The sequence below is a fragment of the Anser anser genome (genome assembly GCF_964211835.1).
Source record: "Anser anser genome assembly, chromosome: 1".
NCBI classification, from domain to species: domain Eukaryota; kingdom Metazoa; phylum Chordata; class Aves; order Anseriformes; family Anatidae; genus Anser; species Anser anser.
The window spans coordinates 175,975,721-175,996,417 of record NC_139720.1 but is presented as its reverse complement, the minus strand read 5'-3'; the positions used below and the strand labels follow the sequence as shown (position 1 = coordinate 175,996,417).

General features: G+C 36.4%; 1 long non-coding RNA gene across 6 annotated transcripts in view; it reads left to right on the top strand.

The window, feature by feature from the left end:
* The window catches only part of LOC310894175, a 57,708-nt gene extending 37,858 nt beyond the window's left edge, over window positions 1-19,850 (top strand). For 5 of the 6 annotated variants that reach the window (XR_014579641.1, XR_014579642.1, XR_014579643.1 and 2 more), the window contains 3 exons: window positions 5,411-5,473; window positions 10,004-10,134; window positions 17,032-19,850. This is a non-coding gene — a long non-coding RNA (uncharacterized lncRNA). The remainder of the gene's footprint in view (window positions 1-5,410; window positions 5,474-10,003; window positions 10,135-17,031) is intronic. The other variant, XR_014579645.1, reaches the window with a different exon arrangement.
* Window positions 19,851-20,697: the final 847 nt, after the last annotated feature.

Genomic DNA, 20,697 nt, shown 5'->3' with positions numbered 1-20,697 from the left:
CTTCACAAGACAGTTACTAGATAAAATATGTAATTGCTGAAACAATTGCTAAGACATTAAAGAAGGGAAATAGCTGTTAATGCTAGCCCATGTGAGAAATTAGGTCCTTTAATTTCATGCTCCAACAGATATATATATTTGATTGAAATTTGTAGCTACGTAGACAGAATGTAGTTAGAGTTGTGCAAAACTATTAACTTCATATTATTGACATGCTGATTAAATGAGCATCATTATCCAGAATGACCAAAATACACTCTATGTTGATTCTGTGTTTTAGGAAAGCTCTTATCAGTGAGGAAAAGATCGTTGAAAAGAACAGTTTTAATTACATTTCATTGATGTTAATGGTAGGACTAGTGTTTTCAAGATGTCCGTCAATAATTTGAAAGGAAATATAAAAGCCCTGCTGATAAATTTTGCAGAATCATGCAAACTGCTGGAGTAGAAAATAATGCACGGAACACAGAAATTTGACAGGTAGTTTGAGCTCTTATCTGTGGCCTCTCCAACAACATGTATCTCTGTGCAGCCAGATACAAATGTAGCCCTTTCAAAATGACAAATGAAGAGTTTAGCTAAAATCTGTGGACTGCACTTTGAAAAGGTTTCTAATGTAACCTTTTGAAAAGGTCTTCTAGTGATCATAATAAATAAAAAACTGAGTTTGAGCTCCCATTATGAAGCTGTGGAGAGAAAAGCCAATAATCCTGAAATGCTATGAATTAGAGATTTTTACTTCTGTCTGTGGCTTTAATTCCTCTGTCTGAGCAGATAAATAAAAGAGAGCTAGTGATGATATCAGTGCCCTGGGGTCAAGGTGGACTGACTAATTCACATCCATGCTATTTAAGGCCTTCTCTACAGCAGCTTTGTCCTGAAGGGGCAGGTTGGAGCATTCCAAAGCATATCCAGGGAAGGAATTAACAGTCAGGGTAGATGACTGGTGTTCAAGCTCATTCCTTGGCCCTCTTTTGTATAATGCAGTATATAAGTGCACCTACTGAGACCTTAATTAGAATAGTGAGATCATTTTAATGCACAGATTTTCAAAAAGATACAGAGTAATTCTGGAGAGTACAAAAAAAGTGTGAAGTAGTTGGAGAGCCAAAAATAATACAATTAGTGGAACACTTCAGAAAATTAGCCTATTTAGCTTTTTAAAACAGAGGGTGAGAAAACGGTGTGATTATAATGCATAAATACCCAGAGAGGGAAGTAGAGTGATATGAAAGACTTTGTAAACAAGTGAAAAAGATACAAGCAAAAAGACCTTTTATAGGAGATGAAGCCAAACAAACTCAGATTGTAAGTAAGATATAAATTATTAATCATAAGTTGATGAACGAAGGAGTGGATTGATATTCTACCAAAGCAACTAGTGGATTTTTCACCTTTTTGTAGCTTCAGATTAAGACTTCTTAAGAAGACATTCAGTAGTCACATGTGAGCTTTTTGTTCATTTATGGAAAGGACTGTCTGCAATTTAATCACCAGTCATATGCAGACAGTTTAGATAACCTAACAGATCCTTTTTGGTCTTTAATTTTATGGATCTATATGCCAAAACAGTAATATTAATCAGAAATTATTAGCTGAAGTGAATAAGTTCTGTGAGATCTTATTTGTATTGGTCTAGGTAACACATTACTGCAAATGAAACATTTATATACACAAAGGTCTAGAAAAAGAATTGTAAATTAAACAACATTTTATTTGTATTGTGACTGTTTCTCCTTAAAACATTAGGTGTGGACTTTCTCAAAAATATGCTTAATGGTTTTGGAAAACTGTGCCTTGACATCAATATGAAACAAACATTTTCCTACACCAAGGGTAAAGCAACAGCTATGATTGTCCAGGTTTCATTTAGCGTGTATTCTATTCCTGATCTAGAGATGGGAGACAGATGAATTAATTGCTTAGTTCTTGTCTGTCTGATGAGACTAGTAGAAGACGAACGCTTTGGAAGATTGTTTTATGGGATATAAATGTTCCTTTGCATGGAACTGGATTGGTAGCCCCAATCTAGTTTGGTTTTGGCTATTGTATTTTTTTTTTTTTAGTTTTATTATTATTATTATTTTAAATAACATACATGCAATCTTTTTTGGTCATTATTTCTCAAGACTATGTTTGGACCAATGAACTAGAATTCTAGTCAGTAGTCATTTTAAGATCTGTCAAACCATCACTAGCAGTCAGATGGTCTACTTGTTTTATTAAAATCAATAGCAACATTCTTAGCTTGGGCAGAAAGAGGGTTGGACTAGGTGCAAATATATCGTCAAATTGGTTTTCTTCTTGTTCTACTTCAGAAATAGAGCTCTGCCAATTATCTGCACAGTGCACTTGTTAATTCAGTCATGGATTCCAAGCAGAGAACTCAGTAGTAGTAGGAAACTGTATGGAAGAAAGAGTATTTTATTGAAGAGATTGCATTATATGAAACTGATATAAGCCAATACCCAAACTTGTTCTAGTAACCAGGGTTCAGTCATTACCATCAATAACAAGGTCAGTACAGATTGACTTCAGGCAGTTTTAAAATCAGTTAGCTGTATTTAGGGAATGTAGCTATTATGGTGAAACAGAATGTGGGACAAAACAATCACATCAATTTAATTAAAAAAAGAAAAGAAGACCATGAGCTTCATATATTTTAAGGTCAGAAATCACAGAAATCCTGGATACCACAGGTCATGGGACTCTCATGAATTAATTAGGACTGACTTCTGTGGGACAAAGACCTTTATTGTTTGGCTTACCCCTGTTACACGTAAGTACTGAAGCCACCAGATCGGAAATAAATTTAAGATGTTTTTCAGGTCATTCACTTTGAACTTTTCAATGTTATTTGCAGTCCACTGCATCGATGTCATACTGCTATAAAGGGAGCTCATGTGCCCATTCTCATCTAGGCTTTGCAAAAGTGTTATTCCTATTAGCTCTAGGTAACTATGTAACTATGTGAAAATAAAAATGATAGCAAGCTGATATTTCCATAGAGAAAGGAAAGGAGAGGAAACGGATTGAGACATGAGAATGGCATGAATGTGTTTGCTGTTGTTTGTGACTCAGCTTAAAGAGTAATGGGCTAAATAGGTGAGAAAGAAAACAGTGTCATGTTTTAAAAGGTCATTAAAATGAATACCTCACTACTTTTAAAACTATCCTTCTTTACTGTTTCTAAAGAAAACTAAGGTATCTGATCTTCAAAAGTGAGGAGAGTCCTGTATACAAAAATATCAAAAGTAGATACCTAGGTGACAATACATAAATTTGGAGAGTATGTGGGAATTCTTCTTCCCAGGTATATTTCCTTTACCTTCACAGATCTGCAAGTATAGGGAAATAAGTATCTGACCAAAATACCTTTACATTTACTAACTACTGTTGGATTTTTTTATCGTTCATGATTCTTTATAATTCTTCTGTGAATAAATGCAAACTCTGGGATTCACAACTGGTAGCTACAAATTCCAGTATTGTGTGAAACAATTCCTCCTTTACTTGTTTTGAGTCATCTACTTGATCATTAAACTTGATGCTCCTAAAGCTTGTGTTGTGACAGTAGACAATGACACTTCATTCACCTTTTCTCTTACTTCTCATAAATTCACAGGCCTTCACTCTATCCCTCTTAGTATTCGATCTTCCAGGTTGAAAATGTCTGGTTTATTTAGTCGTTTCTTATACAGAAGCCTTTTTTTACTTGATTGGATCTGGCTGGAATGGAGTTATTTGTCTTCAGAGCAGTACTATATAGTACTATATATACAGTACTATGTTCTGGATCTGTGTCTAAACCAGTGTTGATAACACACCAGTATTTCGGCTATTTTTGAGCAGAGTTTGCATAGCAATTAGTTCTTTTTTTTTTTTTTTTTTTTTTTTTTCCTTCTCGGCCCCTGCAGCAAGTAGGCTGGGGGTAGACAAGAAGTTGTGGGGGGTGCAGCCTGGACAGCTTACCCCAACTGACAAAAGAAATAGTCCATACCATATGATGTCATGCTCAGCAATAAAAACTGGGAGAAAGGAGGAGGAAGTGGGGATAACATTTGTCTTCTGAAGTAACTGTTACATGTGATGAGGTCTTACTTTCCAGGAAGTGGCTAAACGTCTGCCTGCTGACGGGAAGCAGTGAATGAATTCCCTATTTTGCTTTTTGTGTGCATGTAGCTTTGCTTAAATTATCTCTATCTCAACCTATGTGTGGAACTTTCACCCTTCTGATTCTCTCCCTCATCCCACTGTGGGGAGCATAAGGAGTGATGGGGTGGGTGCTTATGTGCTGGCTGGGGTCAACCCACCACACATCTCTGAAGAAGTTTACTGCCTTTCTTCATACATTTTCTAGGGTTATTGTAGTCTGTTCTGAGATGTGAGAACTAGACCTACACATGGTATGCAAGATCCAGATGCACCATAGAATTAAACACTGAAATAATTATGTTCCCTGTTTTGTTATCTGTTCCTTTTCCAATATATTTTTAGCATTTTGCTTGCCTGTTTGACAGCTGCTGATCATTTTCTTAGATTGTCCATTATAGCTCAAAGATTTTTTCCTCAGTGGTAATAACTATTTCAGAATCCATCAGTCTACATGCATTTTAAGATTGTTTTTTTCCCCATGGGCAACATTTTGCATTTATCAACATAGAATTTCGTCTGCTATTTACGGTATACTTCTATATTCTCTAAAGTGTCAGTGGAGCAAATGGTAACTTTAAGGTACTCTTGAGAATTACTACTCCATACCAACCAAGGTGATAAATACTAAAGAGAAAAAGTGCTCCAGGAGGTTGAACAAGATTTTTCCAGCTATGACAAGAATTTTTTTGTGCATAATTTGACTCAAACAAAACCTTATATGAGTCAAAGTGATTTGTACAGACAAAAGCAGTTGATGTTCCACTTTGTGACTTCAAACCATGACTATTATCTCGAGATATTAAAAAAGAAGCTCTTTATTAGCCAATCCTCTTTCTACTTTAATCATCTGAAAATGAGTGGACAGCCCTGTGACATTTATATGAAATGTTACATGCTTTTGGCTTGAGAGCTACGCTCACTTTGAGCTATATTTTTCTGACACTAATGGCATACCTAAATACAGATTAAAATGGAGATATAAAAGGGATCATGTATCTGATTCGTTAGCTTACGTAAAATAGAAAGAAGATGAATTTCTCTTTGAAGTAATTGGGAAATTTATTATTAAAATATCAGACCTAGAAACATTCTGCTATTAATGCATATGATATGATAATTATGTAAAAATATTTCCAATTTTAAGTCAAAATATATTTACTTTTTTAATTTTTTTTTTATTTGGTAAAAATGGTTTATTAACCATTTGTGATTGTTTTGCTGTTCTTGCAAAAACAGTTATTTATTTTTATTCCAGAATGAAGCAAATAATTTGGTCACAGTAAAAGAGTGAATTAATCAAGAACAAGACTGTAACTTGGTAAGTATGATGGCATTTGCTGAGAAGAACATGTATCTGTAAAATGGTAACCTAATAGTCTTTCAGATTTCTTTTTTTTTTTTTTCATTTTTTTTTATTTTTTGTTAAGAAAAGAAAAAGGTCAATCAATGAGCACTGGTAGAGGAGATAATATGTATGGAGTATGTCTTTATTTGAGAACCTAGAGTGACATATAAAGGATTCTTTTTCCTTCAAATTTTCATACATTATTTTTTTTTTTAGTCTATAGCCATTTATATTGTTTCAGGTCCTTGGAATCTAGTTGTCATGTTAAACAGCACATAACTCTCCTCAACAGTTAAAGTGGAGGCTCAAACTGTGGGTCAAAAAATAAGACTTATTCATGGATCTTCACATTTTATTCCCATAGATTCCTAGCCTGCTGATTTCTTTGACTACATTGCACAAGGCACTAAGTCTTTTAAAACAATATGTCAGACATGCTTTTCCTGTGACAAGAATCAGAGACATAAAAGACAAAGACATATCAAAGAAATAAAAGTAAAATTTATTCACATGCATACCGGGAGATATTTTGTTGCATCTTTTGAATAAGAACATTAAATGTTTATTTAATGCAATAACTGTCCACCATATGTCTTGAATTTTGGCAGTTTTTCTGTCATGCTTTCTCCATTTTCCATGACCACAAAAGCTCTGTCTGCAACCCAGACACTGCTAAACAAACCTATTCCTTTCTACAGTACTCAGTATTAGGTGCATACTGAAGATGGAGAAGAAAAAGTAACAAGAATGCTGTACATGCTGGCAGTACTCGGCTGGTGGCAGCCTGTTGGGATAATTTTCAACTTGTTGCAAGAATTGCCTCCAGGCTTCACTATGATCCACTTCTGGGGATTGGCCCAGGAACAGAGTCAGGATGCTGTGAAGTTTTCCTTTGATGTAAGATTGGCACAGCAGAAGTCAGTGTCCAACAGTTTTCCCTCTTCTAGGCAAGTACATGACCAGACTTCCAGAAGATATCTTTCTGGTCTTTCCCTGATGAAACTGTGCTTACCTGACACTTGTGTTTTAATCTGCACTGTAGTGTTCAAGGAGACATTTTTCTTTTTTCTCTACAATTGCCTGAAATAAAGTAGTTATGAGATTTGGAAGCAATATTGCTTTGCTTGTGATTTTTTTTTTTTTTTCCCCAGGACTAGCACATGTAGTTATATAATGCCCAGAGCTGACAGCAGTCAAGGTAACAACTCTCACAAAAGGGCACTTTATAGTAAGCTTCTGTAAGGCTCCTCAGCAACTTCATGGCGTTGAATTGCCTTTGTAAGGCTTGTTGACTGGGAGTTTGGTGTATCTTTCTTACTCTTTTTTCTAACTTTTTGTCCAGGAGAGTATTGTCTTTCCATAGTTATATTTGTGTTGCAGTACTTTAAAAAATAGGTTTTAGCTTCAAAGTGTTTGGCTACTGAACTAAAGGGTTATGGCTGAAAGCCATCACCGAAGACACAAAGCATGTCTAACCATGCCATACTTGATATTTCATAGTTCTGTTCCGTTTGGTCTGTGCTTAAGCAGTAGTAGGAAAATAAAGACTTGATCTCATTTTAAATTCTCAGAGGGCTGCACATTAGCTAATTTCCACTGTGAATCAGACAATGAAGCTACAATTAACTCATCTGTAGGTTTTGAAAAAGAAGACACAGGTAGCCTTGCTTTTAAAACTTCATTGCTTCTCAGAGAACAGAGCAAATGTTTACAGCACAGCTCTGCCATTTCATGTTTGTAATTGACAGACTGCTGTTATAGGTGTCCAGATTTGAGCTAGGTATCCTAAACTCTCTTACTGTTAATGTAGAGAAATAAATACTTCCAGGACACAGTTCTTCTTGTCGTAAAGTGGATGTCTAAAACAGATCAACTGAATGGTGCTGTAACGCTACCAAGAGAGCTTAGGGTGAATAGCTCATTTGTTAATATCTAAATTGTTTATGTTTAAATTTATGGGGCGAATCCTATTCTACTTTGTTGCTTCAATGTAGATTGGCTTCCCTACTATAGCATTTTTACATCAGAGAGCACCAACAAACCAGAGTTTGATCTTGTTTAAAAAACTGGATAGAGAAGGCAAAAGGTGGGTTTCAGTTCATGGTTCAGACTCCTTAATATAAAGTCTCTGCAGTTCAGATACCTATATGTAAGCTGTATATATAAGATCCCATATAGTCAAGAGAGATCTAATTAATACAGTTAGTTGGAGCTGAGGCAGCTCTTAGCTGAACAGATGTGCATGAGGTCTGAGATCTCTCTAGGCTCTGTTGACTCTTTTGACTAAAGCTGCACCATCTATAACGGAAGCCTAGACACCTTAGAAGTAGATGCATGCGATACATACAGATTTAAGTGTCTGAACACCTAGAGCAAAATTGTGGTGGTGGTTCCAAAGATAACAGGGATATTTTATTGTTTATAGTGATTTAATCCTAGTAGGTGGATGAATGATTGTGTCTTTTATGTTTTTGTTCCTGAGGATGTAGATATATATGTTTATCTGTTGTTAGTTTGGTAAATGACGACTTACTGTAGTTGAGTCATTGGGATGTAGTTGAGTCAGTATCCCTGGAGGTCTTCCAAAAATATGTAGATGTTGTGCTTAGTGACATGGTTACCTGTGGACTTGGCAGTGCTAAGATAAAGGTTGGACCAGATGATCTTAGACGTCTTTTCCAACCTCAATGATTCTATGATTCTATGAATTCAAATGACACCATCACATTTTAGGCAAAATCACTGAGTGAGTTGAAAAAGTTGAGTAGTGTAGATATAGGCTAGTGATTATGACAAGGGACAGAGGGGGAATGGAATTAGTTCTTAGCTGGAGACCTTCAAGAGTTTTTTACAATAAATACATATCAATGAGAGGAAAAAAAAATGCACAAAAACTTGGGCTGGTAGCACATTTATTTTTATTTCCATTAAGCTTCTGGTTCAGAAGTTGCAGTGGCTCATGCTGACTCCTCATAGAAAAACTACTTATGGCTCATAAGTACACAACCTTTGTGAATTTATAACCCAGTCAAAATTTATTGATCTTTACAGTGTCAGGGCTGTGTGACCTTAGAAATAGATAAAAGCTTATAGCTTAAGGAGCCTTCAGAGTACCTTCTGAAATGAGCGTTTGGCTTCTAAAATTTCTAAGTTTGTGTTCATATTTTTTGAAATATTCTACTGTGTGTAGTTGGTTATTGCGCTTGCAGGATTTTGTGTGTCTCTATGTGCCGTTTCCTTCATTCAAGTATCTCCTTACACAAAGCATAAATGCTTAACCATTTGTTTCCAAGGCCCATAATCTAGTTCATGCTATTCAGCACATATTAAATGGTTGTTGACATACATGATTTAGCTGTGGATACAACCATGCTTTCATCTGTGCCACAGACGTTGATTGGATCAAGCTCATACTTTCTAGGCCTTTTTTTTTTTTTCTCCAGCGTTAATATGCTATATAGATGTCAATTACAGTTTTTTTTTTTTTTTCCTCTGACCTACTCTTTTTTTTTTTTTTACTGTTTGAGACACTTTACTGTTCTGGAGACACTTAAAGCTATTGTTTTTCTTGAATTATATTTATACAGATAAAAAAAATCTTGGCAATGATGGTCTTTCTCCTGGCAGTGTAAAGTGATCTAATACTATCATTTATTATTTTTGATTCTTCATTTCTACATACAGTGCTAAAAAAAAAAAAAAAGATAATTAAACATACCCTTAAGCATACCTAAACCCCCCCTTTTTTTTTTTTTGAATACTACTAAATCTCACATTTTTTTCAGGACTTCTCCTGACATTTCAGTTTTCTCAACTAAATCCTCTGATCAGTTTTTTCCCGAATTATCATTCTGTGTTTATTCTTTGTCTAGCTTAATCTGAAAGTGAGTTCTTTGCAGTAGACAGTGGACAGATTATGTTGAATATTACTGGATTTATGGGAAGCAAAAATCTTGTCCAATATATTTAAGCATGTGTTTGCAAAGCACCATGTAAATGCATAGCAATAGTTGTGATTAAGAGTAATAAAATTACTGTTTTCATGGTTAATAATAAATGTGATCAATAGCAGTATAAATATAATTTGTCACTAGTGTTGTAGTTGTTCAATGAAGGTAGTTTTGATAGTAATAAGCACTGTCAACAAGTAATATTAATCTTGATTATAGAGGAAGCATTCTAGTAATTTACCTTTCTCATAATTTACCTTCTGTAGGTACAATATGAAATGGATGAGTAATTATTAATGTACTTGAAACTACTCACTTAATGAGAGGAATAATTGCTGCTTGCTTCCATTATTCAATCATTTTGCATTGCATTGCAGCATGGAAATGTACATATTGGAATAGGAAAGAGGGGCTCACTGTTCTTTTTTTTTTTTTTTTTTTAAGAGGTCTAGATCCATTTCTTTTGTAATGTAAAAAAAAAAAAGTTGGTGCTGGGAAAGAATTTGAAGGTATTATTTCATGTTTTCATGTTTCATGTTGTTACTTTTTCCAGGGTATCAGTTTGTAGCTACTATGGAAAGCAGACACCTGAGATAGATGGGCTTTTATCTACCATATGGGGAACATGAGGTCATTTTGGGCAGAACCCCTAGGAATCAACCAACAGCTATGCGTGGAAAAAAGGTAGGAAGTTTTGAAGATACCCTAACTTAGAACAGCCTGAGCTTTCCTTTCGGTGGAACAGAGCTATGGATTTAGATCTTCTCAAAGAGAGCGGGGTTGAAGGTCCTCTAGGCAGCATACATATTCCTAGCACTTCTTTAAATGAAGTGATGGCCACTGTGTCCAGAGGGTGCAGGGGTACCTGATCTGCATTACCAGGCTGGAGGAAAAATGCAGTTTTTGAATCCTTCTAAAGTACAGGCCTGTGATAAATGTTCAGCAGCTCAGCTGTATCTAGATATCTATAAGAAATAAGACTTTGTTCACGTGGGAAACATTAATATTAACCATACAAGATACTGCCAGGAATAAATATGTAAATTCTGCTTTTGTCTCATGAGTTCCTTTTAACTGCTAGACTCAAGAATTTTATCTCAGCCACTGATGCTATTAATTATAACAAATAATTAATTAAATCAAAACAATTTACATATTGTTATATTTTATATGCATTAAATCAAAACTAATTTAGAAGAATAATTTATAAAATATTTGCTATGAGTTAAAATAACGAATTGCTGATTAATAAAGGAAATGAAATTTAATATTTTTTGAAATGGCCCGAGTTGCTTCAGGTATTGTTTCATAATGTTTGGTTTATTACCAAGTCCTAATTTTTGGAGTTTAAATGATTTCAGTTTAAACTGAATTTGTGGAATTTTTGGTATTCCTTATAGTTGCAGAGAAAATTCTAAAGTATAACCATACTGATATCTTAAGGATAATTATAAAGAAAGCAAATTTTTGACTTTTTAAGTCTTGGGGCTTTAAGTCTTTCTCCTTGGAGACCTGAATTCTGGGCTTTTGAAGTGGTAATTTTTAAATGATTGAGTTTGATTTTTTTTATTTCTGAGTTCTGAATTCTGAAATAGAATGACTACAAAATAACATAACATAAAAAAAATAACATTTCATTTCAGCAAAATGAAATATTATAATATAAAGTTGTTTGAATTAGTGTTGACAAATACATCATATTATACAAATAAATACAAAAGGTTAAAATCTAGTTTGAAATTCTTAGTGAAAGAACATAACAATCCTGTGGAAAAGGACTTAAAAATCTTAAAACTCCAAAGACAAGACAAGACCAAATAGCAGGGAAGTCCCTGAATTGTGAATTAGCAGAACAAAGAAAGTTTTCCTTTCAACCTAAGCATGACTTCCTTTGCATTCTTAAAAAATGTCTTTTGTAAAAGTTTGGAACTTTTATGCTTGGGCAAGAAAAAAGGGATGCTTATGTGTCCAGAGACTTGGGAATGATGGACGGTAACTGGCAGCTGCAATTAAATGTTAATTTGATATTCATCCTGTTTTATTTTGAATGTTTGTGCCAGCTCAGAAATCTCAATTTGCTATGGTAATTAGGAAGTCTTTCTGCATAAATAAGGCTATATTAAGGCCGTTTACATGGATAATAATTTGTTCATAGACTTGATGTTTCTTGTTCATGATCACTCCCATTTTAATTAATTACTTATTTTTATATGAGTGATAGGAAAGTCATACATCTACACTCCCACAGTATGTACCTGGGGGGCTTCAGCTGAAGTGTTTTTGAGTAGCAGAGATAAGTTAATGCTGGACAGACTGAATTTGCATACTAAGTGGCCTTTTTCTGTACATGTGCAAAAGGAACTCCTTTTTATTGTAATATGAATCATAAATGTTCCCAAAGGGAAGAAATCTGTGATTCCCTTGTATCCTCTTTCTTATACATGGTAATCGTTGTAGCTACAAATATATATACAAAAAAACCATTCTATCTCTTGGGTTAGAAGAAATTATCTGTGTTTAACATATCTGTCACAGTGTTAGTAGCCATCTGATAGAGAATGGCTGTGCTTTTTTTGTATTCATACAGGCTTTCAGTAACATTTTGAATACAGAAGAAAATTCAGTAAAGCTCAGTTGTGACTGAAATATTGGAAAGTGCGACAAAATCTGCCTATGTCAGTCAATACTGAATCAGAAATTTGCAATTTGCTCATTGAAAATGCTTAGTTCAAGTGTGCTCCCAAACTGAAAGAGATCATGTCTCTGGTCTTTTAAAAATGATTCAGTATTTTCATTTTTGTTTGTAGTCTGTAATAAGCATCACTTAATAAGAATCAAATAAGAATCTTTTTTTTTTTTCCTTTTTTTTTTTTTTCTTTTCTGAGAACACTTTTTATGAACTTGTTACTGCAAACCTGAGAAGAGGCATAGGATGGAACTTCTCTCCGAAGTCATGATTTGCCAGGCTGTCTGAGGGCAAGTTCTGCTGACATCCAGAGAGTCCGTTGAATGATGTAATGAAAGTGGTAGCTGCAGGCAGGATTAGGACATGAAAGTTAAGATCCCCAGAAGAATTTACGACAGCAAAGCCTAATTTTTACCTATGCTGCACCCTTGCCTGAAAAGTTCTCAGGAATTAGATGCGCAAGTATTTGAAACTTGCTTCACCCAAGTTCACTCATCATAACTAGCCACTAGAAAGCAGAGAGGAAATGGTTGTGATTGAAGTCATTTGACACATTTCCAAGAAACTAAGCACATTTTCTGAGACTGCCAGAGGAGCTGGTCTCCTGATAGGACTTACCACTCTGAACCCCTTTTAAAGCTTGTACAAAGGCACGTTCAAACAATGTCTGTCGGAGAGGTGTCCCTCCTCCTTTTATTCATGAGTTCGGTGATTGCTGTACTCACTTGACATGGGGAAGAATTTAGTTTAATACCTCTAAAGTTATAAACAGTTCTCAGACACCCCAAACCCAGCATTTAATCATCTGAGGAAATACAATGGCATGAGCTTTCAGCGTAGGCTGGTAAAACAGGGCTTTAAGGATCTACCAACTTTTTGAGAACGCTGACACCTCTGGTGCAAGATGAAAAAGAGTTAGTGCATTACATGAAAAGTATCAGGCACATTAGCCATGGAAGAACTTCTATAGGTGTAAGTTCTGGGCAGTTCCTGGATCTATGTTTTGTTATTTTTGTTGTTATCAGGTAGTATAAATCTCTTCTTAGTAGATTCACATTTTCACTGTCTTTTAGTTGGACTATTTTTTGACATACTGAGTTCAATAAATCTACAGGAGGTATTAGGAGAGGGAGGAAAAAGCAATTAGTCTCCTAATGGTTCTTACGTTCAGAAAGCACTTGGGGAGCAAGCATTTAAGATGAACTGGTACAAATATCCATTTCAAATTTACTCACCCCAGATATCTGAAAGTCTCTGGTTCACACTGTGCACACCTAGAAGCTGTAACACACCAAGCATTACAGTGCAGTGTCATTACATCATAATAGAAATTTGAAACCAACTTTTCAGTTTCAATAACCAATTTTCACTGGCTTTAAACAGATCTGAGATTCTTCAAATAAAAGTGCAAAACAAGGAATCTTTCTTATAATTGATGTTATTCCCTGCACATCTCTTAAGAGGGTCAAAACTGATGGGTTTATGTGTTATTTATATGAGCTAGACACCTGGAATATATGGGTTCATGACTTTTTATGAATGTGAAATGTGCAGGCTAGTGCTAAGTTCTCCCAGCCTCAGAATTTTTAAACTTTCTGGCATTATAAACTACAAACAATAGAAAGAGGGAAAACTATCTCTTCTGAAATAGCAACAAAACTTTATGCAGTCTAGGACCCAACACTCCTGCTCTAAGCCTTGGGCTGTTGTGTTACGGTCAATGAACACAGTTAGGTATCTATCTCCCGGAAGTAGTTCAATAGTACTTACTATAATTAACTGTATCAGTGAAGAAATGCCAGGTAATGTTCCTGTACGTTTCAATCTCTATTGCTTATACTGTTGAATGTGCCAGTTATCACCATTCAAACAACTAGGAGTCATTTGAAATAGGTGGTTTACAGAGGCCACATTATTTTGGAGTGTGTAGAAATTTAATAGTTTTATTTGAGCTGTTCTGTGTAAGTAAGTTAGATGCCAGAGAATAGTCCTGGACATTTGCATATGTAAACAGTAGTTATTCTAAATGGATGGAGTTGTTTAATTCAGGTGTTTAAATCAGAGAAATTGGGGAATAGAGATACTGCTCTGGATTTCTTCCCAGTTGGCCAGCTCTAAGGATACTCCCTGTTCAGTAAGTGATCCACCATTTGTCATATTTGTTGACTCTTGGTTTCCTTACAGCTTAATTACACTTGCTATATTGTATGTGAGACAGTTGAATTAGGGATAATTCCCATGGTGAGAAGCCAGTAGAAGTTGCAGGTTAATAAGAGTCTTTTCTTCTTACCTTATATTTTAATCTCTTGTATAAATGTCACAAGAAGGATGCACTTAAATTACCAGAAAGACAGGTGATGTGATATACCATTTCTGCTTAGGAGCAGCAGTTACAGATATTGATTGATCTTAGTATGACCCTCATCATGGAGAACCAGCATGATAGCTGTAACAGAAGGAAAGGGGAACAATGACATTGTGCTTCTTTTGATGAAATTTGACAAAAAGGATATGGTGAAAGAAACCAAAGCTGATGTCTTTGCCTGTTACTGCTAGTAGCAGTAGTCATGTAATATTTCATTAAACACAAGAATTAATTCAGAGTCCCAATGCTTTTCTTTGACAGAAACCACAACAAGTATTCTGAACATTGGTTGGCTTTACCCAGGGTGAAACTGACTGACAGAGTCAGAAATTGCTTCTGCATTACTGTTGATTTTATTTGCAGAAGTTTTATCGACAACACTCCAACATTGTACAACCAGATTAGTTTCTCTGTCTCAAATGTTATACCTGTATTTTCCACTGCAGCTGATATTATTTCAATGATAGTATAAGCAGCACATTTTATATTTGTGTCATTGCATTTAAAAAGAGATGGGTCTTGGCCCACTTAACCCAGCAAAATGTTGCAATTCCTCCTTTGGCAGACAGATTTTTGATATTTTATTGCTGACTGATGCACCATAGTTTAGGTTCAGCGTCATAGTTTAGATTACACAGCACTACATTTCCTCTACATGCCTTTCTTTGTATGTGTTTTGTTCATTTCTATGTACACAGAGAATAAAAAAACAACATATCAGTTTTGCTGCTGAATAGAAACAGTGAACTGTAATCAAAATACATGCATGAAGTATTAGAAAAAGCTCTGAGACTAATCAGTAATTCCCTGACTTTTATGTTCCTTGTTTACAGACGTATCTATTTGTGGAGTCATCAACACAATCAAAGGCTGACTAAATGGTGGCATTACTCTTTGAATTATAAACTGCCAATTACGATCAGTTCAGTTGAGCTTAGTAGTGGAACAATTCCAAACTGCTTATTTCTAGTATATATAAGTATTTTCAGCTCTTCCTTTGTCCTCATTGATGTTCTCTCTTATTTATGTGATGATCACTTTGAGGCTGATGCTAGATCACCCATTGACCAGAACTTATCTTTGAGAGCTCTTCATATTTAAGATTATCATGAGATTTTCAGCTGTAATTGCCATCCACTGATATCTGTGGTGCTACAAAACCCACTAGTTTTCTCAATAAATCTGAGTAAGAAATCTGATGGACACTTTTGACTTATATTCCATAGAATGCAAAAGTTTAAATCAAAATTGCTTCTCTTTCTGAAGCTTCAGAAATGTTTGCTTTATTTTTTTTTCATTCAGTGAGGTCTCTCAGTTCTTTCTGTAGGACTAACAAATTCTCATTTTCTCCTGTGTTTACTCTTTTACTCAGGATTTTATGGGATCTTTCAGTGTCATCCACCCTTTTGGCCAAAGGCCATAATCAGAGCAACTCAGAAGTACTTCATAATAATCTACTTTTTTTTTTTTTACTTTTTTTTTTCTGTTTTCTTTTTTTTTCCTTTTTTTCCAAACTAGGGTAGTATTACTGCTAGTAGAGAAAGTCAGCAACAAAACAAAACCAGTGAAATATAAATCGGAAAATAACATGTTTCATAACCATTAAACAAAATCAACAACAACAACAACAACAACAAACCAACCAACCACCACCACCAACAAAACAAAACAAAACAAAACAAAACAACCAGCCAACCAAAAAATAAAACCGAACAAAACAAATCCCCCAAAACCAAAAAAAACCCACAAGCACTCTGGAAGCTTACGCATGTACAACAGAAACCTTACAAAGCATGCTTCAGTTATTGCTGTAACCTGAGAATCACCATGATTGCTCTTGGTTTTGAGTAAGGGCATCCAGCTTCCTGAAACATCTTTACCAGCTTGTCAAATTGTGTTAGAGCTGTAACTGTCCATGTGACTGGGCTGACCTTCAACAAAATAAAATGTAACACTTTTTAAAGAAGATTTAATCATTCTATTGAAGTGAAGCAGTGATACATACCGTACCTGACAAAATGAACTATCCAATGGAAATTGTGTATGAATACGTTGCCTTGACACTGATTACCACACTATGTATGCAGTTTGGTATCAATTTGCAGTACTTTTTGAGTATTTTTTTTCTCTCTACAGAGAGAAAAGAAACACAAATCATATGCAAAGCCGTCAATTTATTGTTAGTGTATTTGAAATCTTAACAGTTTCAACAATAAATTATTATAAGTTCAGATGTAATTCTTAAAAAAAAAAAAGTAAAAAGAAAAGAGAGTAATATTGAAGGAAAAACTATAACAATAAAGTTAACACTTTTATACATACTGCATCATAGATCCACACTGAATTATAGGAAACGTCTCTGAAGATCATCTAGTCCAATCACCCTGCTCAAAGGAGGTGTGAACTACAGCAGGTTGCTGAGGGCCATGTTCAGTTAAGTTTTGAATATCTTCAGGATTGGTGCTTCTCTGTTATGGTGTTTCCCCTCCCTCATTTTTCTCATGCTTAAGTACAATTTTCTATATTTCAGTTTGTGCCTATTGCCTCCTGTCATGTAAGTGGACACCACTGAGAAGGGCCTGGCTATCCCACTGTCAGGTAATTATACATATCAAAAATACCACCTTGAGTCTTCTTATCCCCAGATAGAACAGTCCCAGCTCTCTCAACCTTTCCTCATATGAGATTTTCCAGTCCCTTTGCTGGACTGTCCTGTCTTTTGGTCCATGTCTGTCTCATACTGAGTGCTCAGACATGGAGCCAGCAATTCACAGGTGGTTTTGTGAGTGCAATAAACCCACAAAAATGGTGTTATGGTTACCTTACCAATGTTCTTCTGGATCCTAAGATGAATGATTTTATTCTGATGTGCTGTCAGCATCCCAAAACCTTTGTTGGGAGTATGATCATGACAACGATTTCTTCTTCCCTACTCTAGGATCCATTCGGGATATTTTTATCTATTTCCTAACAATCACTACACTTTGCTTTTTCTTCCTTGGTGTGCAAGGTCACATTATATCTGAAATTTCTACATATTTTTTTTGTTATTGTTTGTTTGTTTATTTGATTTGCTTAAGTTAGATATCTGTTTTTCTTCTTTTTGTTACTCCTAAAACTGTTTTTGCTTAGCTCCATGCCTGTGCTTCTTCAAATGACCATTGCTGAATTGTTTCTAGTCTTCTGGTGCCAGTTTGTGCTCATTTTCTTGTCACCCCATGCCTGTAATCCCTCTACTGCCTATCTTGTGTCCCCAGTTCAAGACCCTTGCTGCCATATCAGGCCCATATTCCTTTGCACTGCATCATTATGCTAGTATCACAAATATGTCATTTTGTACAGAATAACTAGTTGTTCTTACTGTCTATATAAAATGATGGCTGTACCATAGATACATTGACAAAAGCAAAACAAATTAAGTTTAGCCACCTGTTCATTAGGAAAAAGTCTGCCACAGCTAAACAAACTAAAACAAAGCAGCAGATAGATCAAAACAAGTTAGACAAGCCTCAGTCCTAAGAAACCGCAACCTCAGTATAAAGCCTGTGAAACTGTTGCTAGATATGGCAATGCTTTACTAACTCTATTTCCTTCTGGATCATGGGATAAAGTTCCTAATGGAACTTTCAAAAAGCAGAAAAGTGAAGAAGAAATATGACATACATAAAGTTTATGATTTTTGCTGGTTTCAAAATAAAAGTTGTAGTGTGTTCTAAAGTGCTGGCTGTTGAGAGTGTGAAGTTGCTGTTGCTGTGACATTTCGAAAGCAAGCATCCATAACTGAAAGATTAAACTTGATGAATATTTTCAAGGCAAAACTTGAAGGACTAAAAATCAGCAAGACTTGATTAATCAAGTTGGCAATGTCAACAGAAAAGCCTTTTAGACATTTTATTTGATGTATGTATGAATCACTAGCAGCAAAAAATACATATATTTGCAGAAAATGTACGAAAGTCATTGTTTTGAAAGTTGTACAGCCTGAAGCAGCTTTCTCAATAGGGTCTTTGACAAATAACAGTGTTCTGCAGTGAATTAATTATATGGCTCAATATGTCAATATATTTATAGGGGTGACCCTTCTAGCATACCGGATGGAAAACTTAATGGAAACATCTCCAGAAGCAATCCAAGGTTTATGTGCCTAGTGGTACTGATTTCTGTCCAACTGTTCCAATAGTGCTAAGGCAGGACAAGAGCATCTTAGCCCTGCAGATAAAGAAAATTAAACACAGTGACTGTTGGGCTTACTCTCTTGCAGTTTACAGAAGTCTTGCCACTACTATCATACTTGGAAAGATGTATTAAGGATGGAAGCATGAAAGGTAAGGCCTTTTGTAAGGCCATCAGATAATTTTTGACTTATTGGCATTGCTTCTTCTTTAGGCTATCTTGTTTAGCCTTCAACTAGGCTATAGGCTTTTCTAGTGATTAACATCTGTCCTTAGCTGGTGATGCCTTCAAAAATTATTTTTGTGTGGTGTACCTAATCTACCTTCTTGATGGCTCCAAGCACCTAAAAGAGCAGCACTTCTCTTTCTGAGGCTGAAATTGAAGCTTTGTGTACATGTAACATGATGAAAGCATTCATCAGAAAACTTAGAGGCAGTTATTTCCTAGGCTTATGGACCAAGTTTATGCCATTGCAGATCTCGTTGGCAGAAACGAAAACCAAAATCTGAGAACTCTTACGGACCTTTCATATCCAGTGGTAGAATCGTTTTCCTAGCAGTATGGGAAAGAGTGCTTACCTGTTGATTTATCTAAGCTGCTATTGGCTCTGTTTTAGTGGGTGTGTTGTTTCAAAGTGAATAGTAAATGCCTCTTGAGACTCTGCTTTCTGGGTGACTTTTCATATCCCAGAAGCTCAGAAATGTTTAATCTCTCTGAAGATAAGTCCAGGGAATTCTTTTTCTTTTTTTGATGTAGGTCAAGTTTATGAAGATTGTGATGACAGTAAAGTGAGAGAATATTGTGATTATTCTTAAATATGCTTTTCACAGAGGCGAGGGGTGGAGTGTAGTGGGTTTACGTGGCAAGGTTTTGGTAGCAGGGGGCCATAGGGGTGGCTTCTGTGAGAAGAATCTAGAAGCTGCCCCATGTTTGGTAAGGGCCCCACTGCTGACCAGAGCTGAGACAATAGGCGATGTTGTTTTGTACCTCTGTGAGAGCAGATTTAAGACAGGGAAAAAAAAAAAGAAAAAAAAACACGCTGCAACACACAGCAGCTGGGAGAGTGAGAGGAGTGAGGAACAGCCTTGCAGGCGCCAAGGTCAGTGAAGAAGGAGGCGGAGAGGTGCTCCAGGCGCCGGAGCAGAAGTCCCCTGCGGCCTGTGGTGAGGACCATGGTGAAGCAGGCTGTCCCCCTGCGGCCCATGGAGTACCACGGTAGAGCAGGGTTCCACGCTGCAGCCCGTGGAGGAGACCCCGGTGGAGCAGGTGGATCTGCAGTGACGGAGACTGCGGCCTGTGGAAGACCCCTGCCGGAGCAGATTCCGGGCCAGACCTGTAGCCCGTGGAGAGGAGACCACGCAGGAGCAGGTGACCTGGCAGGAGCTGCTGCCCGTGGGGGATCCAGGTTGGAGCAGTTTGCTCCTGAGGGATGGACCCCGTGGTACGGACCCATATCTGGAGCAGTTCTTGAAGAGCTGCTGCCTGTGGGCAGCCCACGCCGGATCAGTTCAGCAAGGACTGCATCCCATGGGAAGGACCCCACAGCACAGGAGATGAGAGTGACCGAGAAGGAGCGGCAGAGAAGAAGCGCTATAGACTGACCATAACCCCCGTTCCCCCGTTCCCCTGTGCCGCTCGGGGGGAGGAGGTGGAAGAGGGTGGATGGGGGGGAAGGTGCTTTTGGTTTCTTTCCTCTGTTTCTCACTTCTCTAGTTTGTTAGTAATAAGTAATAAATCTTACTGTCTCCCTATGCTGAATGTGTTTTGCCCGTCATGATAATTACTGTGCAATCTCCTCATCCTTATCTCAACCCTTGAGCCCTTTTCATCATATTTTCTCCCCGTTCCTCTTTGAGGAGGGGGAGTGAGAGAGCGGTTGTGGTGGAGCTTGGCCGCCCACCCAAGTAAAACCACGACAGTTTCTTTGTAAAAGACCTGTCAATTCTCATTCTCTTTCTATCTTCTGAAACAGGCTTCTTTTCCATTACAGTGTCAAAGAAACTATCTTGTTTATATATATAAA